Below are 10189 nucleotides of genomic sequence, written 5' to 3' on the forward strand. Positions count from 1 at the left end.
AAAAATCCAGTCAATTTTTTCAAAGGGGAATTCATTTTAACTATTTTTCTACCGTGAGCTCCAAAACTGTTAATTGATGGTATTTGCCTCTATTGAAGCCATCAGTCTGAGTTATACACCGATCAGCCACTGCATTAAAACAACCTGCCTAATATTGTGTAGGTCCTCCTCGTGCCACCAAAACAGCGCCAACCCGCATCTCGAAATAGCATTCTGATATACTTCTCACCGCAATTATACACAGTGGTTATCTGAGTTACCGTAGACTTTGTCAGTTCGAACCAGTCTGTCCATTCTCTCATCAACAAGGCATTTCCATTCACAGAACTGTCGCTCACTGGATGTTTTTCGTTTTTGGCACCATTCTGAGTAAATTCTAGAGACTGTTGTGTGAAAATCCCAGGAGATCAGCTGTTACAGAAATACTTATATCAGCCCGTCTGGCACCAACAATCATGTCACGGTCCAAATCATTCAGATCACATTTTTTCACCCATTCTGATGGTTGATGTGAACATTAACTGAAGCTCCTGACCTGTATCTGCATGATTTTAGACAGACAAATTACATGGAAACAAGTCGCGCCTGGATAAAACACAGTCATAAGCTTTTGATTTTGGACTTGTACGATATTTGACAAAAGCATGTTTCCTACAACTTCATGGCCTCAAAAAGTGAACATTGTGGCTCCAAAACTCACACTGAGGAAGTCTGCAAAGTCTTTCCCTGCAAACTCCCAGAGATCGTGTCCGAGTCCAGCAGCTCTACTACGCTGTAAGGCGAGCAGTCCTCCAATCTGAGTTTCCCACAAGCCCATCCACAAAAGCCCTTCTCCAGGTCCCTGACGGATAGCCACCATTCACTAAATGCCCAGGACACCTGCACAACAGCTGAACACAATCCTAATGACAGTGACAGAGCTACAATCAGCACAGGGTAGAAGATGATGAGGAAGGGGCAAATTGTCACTTTATGGCAAAACATCCGTTCTTCATTGTACACCAGGAAAATGTTATACCATGTGAGAGTTCCAAAGAAAAACGAGGTGATGAAGGACAAAACGAAGACTATGGGATCACAAGAGAGACTCCACAGGACGATGTGAGGACCTAGAGAAATCCAGAGAGTGCACAAGCGGCTCGATCCCTCTCTGGCCTCGCATTCAGCGCCCAGACGCTCTTTGGATCTCGCCATCTCGCGCAGCTCTTTCTCTGTTAGCGTGACATGAATGTCCACAATCTGGCCTTTCTTCTTGCCGCGTGTGATGGTCCCTGTTAGCGTCACATAGCGGCTGTCTGGTGGTAGACTCCAACCTAATAAGGTGAAGACATTTAATTTAGAAAAAGGAAAATACAGAAACAAACAAGCCTGAAGAATGTCAGTCACTTAGTAGCAAAGATACCAGAATCCTGAGTGATGCAGTATTTTAAATGCATTTCCCTTCATTAATAAGTAAATAAATACATCAGCCTTCCTTAAGTCTCTGCCTCATGCCAATAAAAAAAAAAGCTGTCTGAAATCAGCAGTTCCGATCTGATTGGCATTTGAGGACGAACTCATCACTGAATTTGACAAAGCTTACCAGGCTGGAAAAATATTTAGAGTTTCATTTGAGAAGCTTAGTAGCAAATCAACTAGATATCTAATAGCAAAACTGTATATTTTGCATAGTTTGTCATATTTGTGAAATAATCAGGATTTCAACAGACAGAAAGAAGACCGTTTTCTGTACGAGAAGGATATAACTGCATGCCGAGCTCCAAAAAAGGTGCGGGAGCCCCTAACCTAACCCTTTCCCTAACCATGTGTGGAAGTGACGCCCCTTTTGGAGTAACCATGCCCCCTTCTGAAGTAACCACGCCCTCTTTTGGAGATCTCTGGCCTGCTACTTGTTCTGTACAGCTGATCGTGGGCAAACTCTTCAATGCAATTATGTTTTTAATGTTTTTTTCAATAAAGCGCAACAGTGCCCACCCACCTTTTTTTTTAAGCTGTCTTGGTTCCGGGAGTATTTTTCCCATAGGGATTTCATAAAATCCTTTATAAGCCTAACTAACCAGCTCCAAGGTGAATCACTCTATCCCACCTGGGAAGGTGCTGCTGTCCTCTCTAGTAATATGGCTCATAGTCTTAATAGTGATAGTATTTGAATAACTGGGACCCAGGTCAGGAAGCAGACAAACTGGCTAATCCGAACGTCTGCTAGTTGTCTTCAGACGTCACACAGGTCACATAAACTACAACACATAGAGAATGAATCACCAGTATATCATATAGAGACTGTGTCTGTTCCCCGAACTACCAAACATAAAACCCACATTAAGTCATTTAGAAAAAATCTGATTGATGTCAAACTTGAAAATAAGAAAAAAATAGAAATAAACATCATATAAAGGTAGGACTATTTAACATTAGATCACTTTCATCCAATTCAGTAATTGTAAATGAAATTATTACAGATCATAGTTTGTATTCACTCTTTTTGACTGAAACCTGGATTAAAACAGATTAATATATTAGTTTAAATAAGTCTACTCCCTCAGGTTATTGTTATAAATATGAGCCTCATCTGAAAGGTCAAGGAGGAGGTGTTGCTACAATTTACAGTGATATTTTCAGTGTTACTCAAAGGTCTGGATATAAGTTTAATGAACTGATAATGCTTAATGTGACATTGTCAGATATAAATAAAAAATCTTTGTTGTCTTTTGTTCTTGCAACAGTATATAGACCACCAGGGCCATATTCTGAATTCCTTCACGAATTAGCTGATTTTCTGTCAGATCTAGTAGTTGCTGTGGATAGAGCTTTAATCGTCCGTGACTTCAACATCCACATAGCTAACGAAAATGATACACTGGGATTAGCATTTCCCGCACCATGGTACAATGATCACACTCATGCTCTCAAGAGAGCAGCTCGGAAAATGAAGCTTAAGAGGAAGAATACAAAATTAGAGGTATTTTGCGGTGCATGGAAGGATAGTGTCTCTAACTACAGACATATTTGAGCAAATTCAAACTACAGTTGTGCTCAAACGTTTGCATACCCTGGAAGAAATTGTGAAATTTTGGCTTGATTTTGAAAATATGACTGATCATGCAAAAACAAAACTGTCTTTTATTTAAGGATAGTGATCATATGAAGCCATTTATTATCACATAGTTGTTTGGCTCCTTTTTAAATCATAATGATAACAGAAATCACCCAAATGGCCCTGATCAAAAGTTTACATACCCTTGAATGTTTGGCCTTGTTACAGACACACAAAGTGACACACACAGGTTTAAATGGCAATTAAAGGTTAATTTTCCACACCTGTGGCTTTCAAAATTGCAGTTAGTGTCTGTGTATAAATAGTCAATGAATTTGTTAGCTCTCACGTGGATGCACTGAGTAGGCTAGATACTGAGCCATGGGGAGCAGAAAAGAACTGTCAAAAGACCTGCGTAACAAGGTAATGGAACTTTATAAAGATGGAAAAGGATACAAAAAGATATCCAAAGCCTTGAAATGCCAGTCAGTACTGCTCAATCACTTATTAAGAAGTGGAAAATTCGGGGATCTCTTGATACCAAGCCAAGGTCAGGTAGACCAAGAAAGATTTCAGCCACAACTGCCAGAAGAATTGTTCAGGATACAAAGAAAAACCCACAGGTAACCTCAGAAGAAATACAGGCTGCTCTGGAAAAAGACAGTGTGGTTGTTTCAAGGAGCACAATACGACGATACCTGAACAAAAATGAGCTGCATGGTCGAGTTGCCAGAAAGTAGCCTTTACTGCGCCAATGCCACAAAAAAGCCCGGTGACAATATGCCCGACAACACCTTGACACACCTCACAGCTTCTGGCACACTGTTATTTGGAGTGACGAGATCAAAATAGAGTCACAACCATAAGCGCTATGTTTGGAGAGGGGTCAACAAGGCCTATAGTGAAACGAATACCATTCCCACTGTGAAGCATGGTGGTGGCTCACTGATGTTTTGGGGGTGTGTGAGCTCTAAAGGCACAGGGAATCTTGTGAAAATTGATGGCAAAATGAATGCAGCATGTTATCAGAAAATACTGGCAGACAATTTGCATTCTTCTGCATGAAAGCTGCGCATGGGATGCTCTTGGACTTTCCAGCATGACAATGACCCTAAGCACAAGGCCAAGTTGACCCTCCAGTGGTTACAGCAGAAAAAGGTGAAGGTTCTGGAGTGGCCATCACAGTCTCCTGACCTTAATATCATCGAGCCACTCTGGGGAGATCTCAAACGTGCGGTTCATGCAAGACGACCAAAGACTTTGCATGACCTGGAGGCACTTTGCCAAGATGAATGGGCAGCTATACCACCTGCAAGAATTTGGGGCCTCATAGACAACTATTACAAAAGACTGCATGCTGTCATTGATGCTAAAGGGGGCAATACACAGTATTAAGAACTAAGGGTATGCAGACTTTTGAACAGGGGTCATTTCATTTTTTTCTTTGTTGCCATGTTTTGTTTTATGATTGAGTCATTCTGTTATAACCTACAGTTGAATATGAATCCCATAAGAAATAAAAGAAATGTGTTTTGCCTGCTCACTCATGTTTTCTTTAAAAATGGTACATATATTACCAATTCTCCAAGGGTATGCAAACTTTTGAGCACAACTCTATGTACATTTTTACAGAGAAATAGTATATATGAAGAATTTCAGTCAGGATTTAGGCCAAAGTACAGAGACTGCACTTATCAGTTACAAATGACTTGCTCTTATCATCTGATCGCAGCTGCATTTCATTCTTCTAGTGCTTTTAGATCTTAGTGCTGCCATTGACACCATAGATCACGACACACTCTTGGATAGGCTTGAGAATTATGTTGGCATTTGTGGACAGGCATTAGATTGGTTTAGGTCCTATCTTTCTGACCGCTACCACTTTGTCTGTGTAAATGAGGAACTGTCAGATCAAATTAAAGTATGGAGTGCCACAGGGATCAGTTTTAGGGCCTCTGCTTTTCTCCCTATATATGCTTCCCCTGGGAGACATTATCAGGAACCATGGAATTAGTTTTCACTGTTATGTCGACAATAAACTTTATATTTCTTCGAAACCTGACAAAATTTCACAAGTTTCCAAATTAAAAGTGTATAAAGGATATCAATGAGTGGATGACTAGAAATTTCCTTCTACTCAATTCCGATAAAACTGAAGTACTAATTATTGGAACAAAAACCTAAAAAAAATAAAATGCTAAAATATAATCTGACTCTTGATGTATGTACTGTAACGTCAACAACTGCAGCAAAAAAATTAGGTGTTATATTTGATAGCAATCTTTGAAAAACAAATTTCCAATATTTGTAGGACTGCATTCTTCCACCTCAGAAATATCGCCAAGATACGACACATGCTCTCTGTTGCTGATGCCGAAAAACAAATTCATGCATTAATAACCTCAAGATTAGATTACTGTAATGCATTACTAGGTGGATGTCCTGCAGGTTTAATAAATAAACTTCAGTTGGTTCAAAATGCAGCAGCGTGAGTGCTGACTAGAACCAAGAAATACGATTATATCAGCCCCATTTTATCATCGTTACATTGGCTACCTGTTAAGTTTGGTATTAATTTTAAAATTCTGTTCATTACTTACAAAATTTGAATGGTCTAGCTCCAAAGTACTTAAGTGACCTTCTGTCATGCTATATTCCATAGCGCTCATTACGATCGTAAAACTCCAGCCTGTTAACAATATAGAGAATATCAAAATCCACAAAAGGAGGGAGATCATTTTCATATTTGGCTCCTAAACTATGGAATAGTCTTCCTAGCAGTGTTCGGAACTCAGACACACACTCTCAGTTTTAGTCTAGACTAAAGACTCATCTATTTAGCCAGGCATACACCTAATTTATCGGTCAATTCATAGCTATGCTGCTTTAGTTAAGTCTGCCGGAACCGAAAACATTTCTCTTATTCTTTAACCCTGCTTTAAATTGAATGGCATCTACATTCATTTTATTCTACTTCTTTCCTTTTCTAAACCTCAGAATTATATCCAGAGGTTACCAGAGCTGCCAGATCCTGCCTGATGTCCGATTCCCACTGTGTCGCTGAGTGATGATGACCAACTGCAGCATGTGCCAGCCAGACTTCACTTCAGTCTACTAAGACAGACTTCACAGAGGATGAACTGATGCAAACTCAAAGACATGGGATTCTTCATGAGCCACTGTCTGAAGCATGGGCTCAGGATGGAGTTCACCAAAATTACCTGCCATCAGCTTCCAGGCAGACTGCGATGCTCCTCACTGAATGATACCTATATCAACTTGGTCAAAGGAGGGACAACACTCTCTTAAACTACATAGAAAATCAATTAACCACTAACAAAAGCCTTCATCGGCCCAAATCATAGGACAATGCATCTACATGTATTTCCTCAGTTAATTTGGGATGACTTCAAGGACTTTAACACTAAAACTTATAGTTCACATAAAATCATTTTGTTTAATCATTGACCCACAATTACAAATTTTAACCACTAATAGTTCTAAACATAAATAACTAATATTGGCATTATATTAATTCATTTTCTGTTATAACATAATTTCACGTACAGCTGCTTTGAAACAACACCTGTTGTGAAAAGTGCTATACAAACAAATTTGACTTGACTTGAATTTGACTTGACTCACAACATTACAAACTTTGATTTGAGGCAAAAAACAAAACAAGTGTTTGATAATCAAACAAAAAGACCAAGGTATAAAACAATCCCATGAGGCATTGTGTATGACAATGTAATAAAAATAAATAAATAAATAAAACCATTGATTGAAAGCTGTTCATTATAAGTATAGAAACAACTTATTTCAAGTTTATTACAAAATATTCAGATACATAAAAATGTATAAGTAGTTTGAGAGTGTAGGGAGAGGGTGTTCCCTACAGAGCTCTTCAGGCACGCCTTTTTGGCCGTGGATCATTTCTCTTCAGGATCATGGGTGGTGCAGTTCTTCAGCAGGAATTCAACTATTAAACATGATTTTTTTTTAAATGAAGTTGAAATAACATGGACTAATGGCTTCAACAGAAGCATATACCATTGATTATCAACCTCAGAGCTCATGGTAGGTCTGTCTTTAAAGAGCACCTATTACGGTTTTTCCAAATATTACCTTTCATGTAGTGTGTTATATAGCTGTTTGTGAATGTAAAAAATTCTGCAAAGTTTAAAAAATCAAAGTGCACGACAAATGGAGTTACTGACTCCCAAAAGAAAGAACCGATTCTGAACACCTGAAACGAGTCGTTAGTAATTCCAGACTTACTTCCTGTACTAACCTACGTAATTTGGTAACAAAAAACCCGCCTCTGGTCTTCATTGGCTGCTCACGAACAGCTTTGACCCGCCCTCAAACACTACACTAAGCGGTAGACCAATCACAACAGACTGGGACATCTGACCAATCAGAGCAGAGTAGGCTCTCTGAAAGGAGGAGTTTAGAAAGAATCCTTTAGAACGGATCATTGAATGAGTCGTTTTTGACACTGGGAAATAAAGGTAACGCTGCAATTTAAATTATGAGCAAATTAAAGTGTTTTTTGACCTTGGATGCATGTAAATCTATTGTACGAGACCTTTAAAACAAAATTAGGCACGTTTAAAAAACATAATAGGTGCTCTTTAAAGGTTTCTAAGTTATGATTAATAATCAATTATCCTATGGAAAAAAAAAAACAAATGAGATTTTTACTTAAACCAGACAGTTGTGCTCTAATATTTGAATGTCTTTTTTTAGGGATGGGTAATTTAATGGGTTAATTTCTGCAATTAGTGAAGTTAACAAGTTACACAGTCAACTTTTAATGTTTTTCCCCACTTCCTGTGGCTAAAATTGCCATATATAAATTTCCAGGATGTAGCCAACACGCTCAACTCAAATGCACATCCTAGCACAGAAACTGATTGTGTGGAGCAGTGCACACTTATTCATTACGTGCGAAGCATGTCCAGTCATAAAAAACACGGGAGCGGATTTACTGTATGGAGAATGTAGACTTCACCGCAAGTGGTGAACCAGGTGTGGGAGAGATACGGGCAAGCTGCTGTATCTCTTCGCATCACCCGAAAACGCTCACTCATTTTCATCTGAACCTGCTTCAAAAGAGAAACCGAGTGCGAGAGACCAGTCGTGTGCACAATAGAGACTGAACGGCAGACAGAGAAAATAACAGTTTTGAGATTTTAAACTTCATCATTCAATATGTTTTATATCTGTATGTATAGTGTCTAACAATGCATTGGCAATAAAGTAAATTTCTCTTGCCAATAAATCTTGATATGAATTGAATCTGCCCATTTGAGCATATTATTGGAAAAAGTCCACTATAAAATGTCAGATTTCCCCCAACTTTTAATTACAGCATGTCCACTGATTTTATGGCGTTTAAAGGTATACTTTCATCAAAGATTTATACCTATACAAATGTGTCTACCTTAACTAATTAACATGTAACTAATTAGTCACTCTGGCCGGGCTTCTCGTTTTCTCCCCTTCCGTCGAATGCTCATGCCGGTACTTCCTTCATCGAGCGGCCCCTCGTGCACCTCTAATCTTACAGACTCTTGCTGGGGGCTTTCGGCTCTGATCTGCTCCACCTGCTCCATCCTTCAGTTTATGACCGTCAGTATCTCACACGCTTTAAGAAGAGCTACAACTTAAAGAGACAAGAAAAAGCTATTTGCTCCAATCATGATAACCCTGTAACAAAGAGAAAGAGTCGTGATACTCGTTGCCATTCTGAGGAGAAATTTTTGAAGAATCTTTTTTTGTAGTTCTTTTTTATAGCCTAAAATGACAGATTTTGGTTGAAAATTAATAAACTGCATCTGGGATTTTATTTATTTTGGACTCTCATAGCCTCTTATATCTGTACCCGTCACTAGGGCTGGCCCGTCCCACAGGCGATACAGGTGACCGCCTAGGGCCCCGACATGCCTGAGTGGGCCCCGGGAACACATGCAAAGTAACAAGAACAAGTCATACAATTAAAAAACATTGAATTAGAATTCTCAGCAGTCCAATGGGTTTTTAGAACGCACACATGCAGGACAACGTGCAACACAGATGGACCTGATCATTTAACATACAAATCACAATGACGGTGAAAACTAAAAACATATAATCACAAATAGACAAAAAACTGAAAGTTACAACAAATAAAATAACAGCAGTGTATCTAAAATCGGCAAGAAGCTAAGCAGTACACACTAATCTGCATAATTTATTCATAACGCAAATCATTGCTGGGAACTAAAGCGTGGCTTCTTTTCACAGGATTATTAGACAGGAAGGAACTCAGGCACTGCCGATATATAAAGACGCAAAAAACTCACATAGAGTGAAAATATGAGCAATTAGTCTGGAAAATAACCAAACCATCCTATCTAGATGTCTGCTCTCTAAGAGATGTGTGTTTATTCTTTACATTTGTTTACAAATATATATTTCAAGGTGTTGTGTTTATAGGCCCTATTTAAAATGTGTAATTTTATTTATACATAATCATCCATTATACATTGCTGTTGTTACCTTATTTTCCCTGATATTTTTTTTTTCTTCCCAATTTGGAATGCCCAGCTCCCAATGCGATCTAAGTCCTCGTGGTGGCGTAGTGACTCACCTCAATCCGGGTGGCGGAGGACGAATCTCAGTTGCCTCCGCGTCTGAGAGAGTCAATCCGCGCATCTTATCACATGGCTTGTTGAGCGCGTTACCACGGAGACATAGCGCATGTGGAGGCTTCACGCTACTCTCCACGATCCACGCACAACTCACCACGCGCCCCACCGAGAACGAGAACCACATTATAGTGACCACGAGGAGGTTACTCCACATGAATCTACCCTCCCTAGCAACCGGGCCAATTTGGTTTCTTAGGAGACCTGGCTGGAGTCTCTCAGCACACCCTGGATTCAAACTCGCGACTCCAGGTGTGGTAGTCAGTGTCAATACTCGCTGAGATACCCAGGCCCCCCACACCTGTATGTTAATCTAACTCTAGCAGTAATCATTTATCATAGTCATGCAGCCCGTTTTATTCAGTTGTATGCTGAAAGGAAAGTCAAACCATTGACGAGACCCGCATGTTTTGAGAATAAGTAAACACGCCCGCTTTGCGACAAACATTAAAAGTTCTAT

General features: G+C 39.4%; 1 pseudogene; it reads right to left on the reverse strand.

Moving 5' to 3' along the window:
- Positions 1 to 696: 696 nt before the first annotated feature.
- Positions 697 to 8655, reverse strand: LOC127448047 (transmembrane protein 169-like; annotated as a pseudogene).
- Positions 8656 to 10189: the final 1534 nt, after the last annotated feature.

This window comes from Myxocyprinus asiaticus, chromosome 11, assembly GCF_019703515.2.
Source record: "Myxocyprinus asiaticus isolate MX2 ecotype Aquarium Trade chromosome 11, UBuf_Myxa_2, whole genome shotgun sequence".
Taxonomy (NCBI): domain Eukaryota; kingdom Metazoa; phylum Chordata; class Actinopteri; order Cypriniformes; family Catostomidae; genus Myxocyprinus; species Myxocyprinus asiaticus.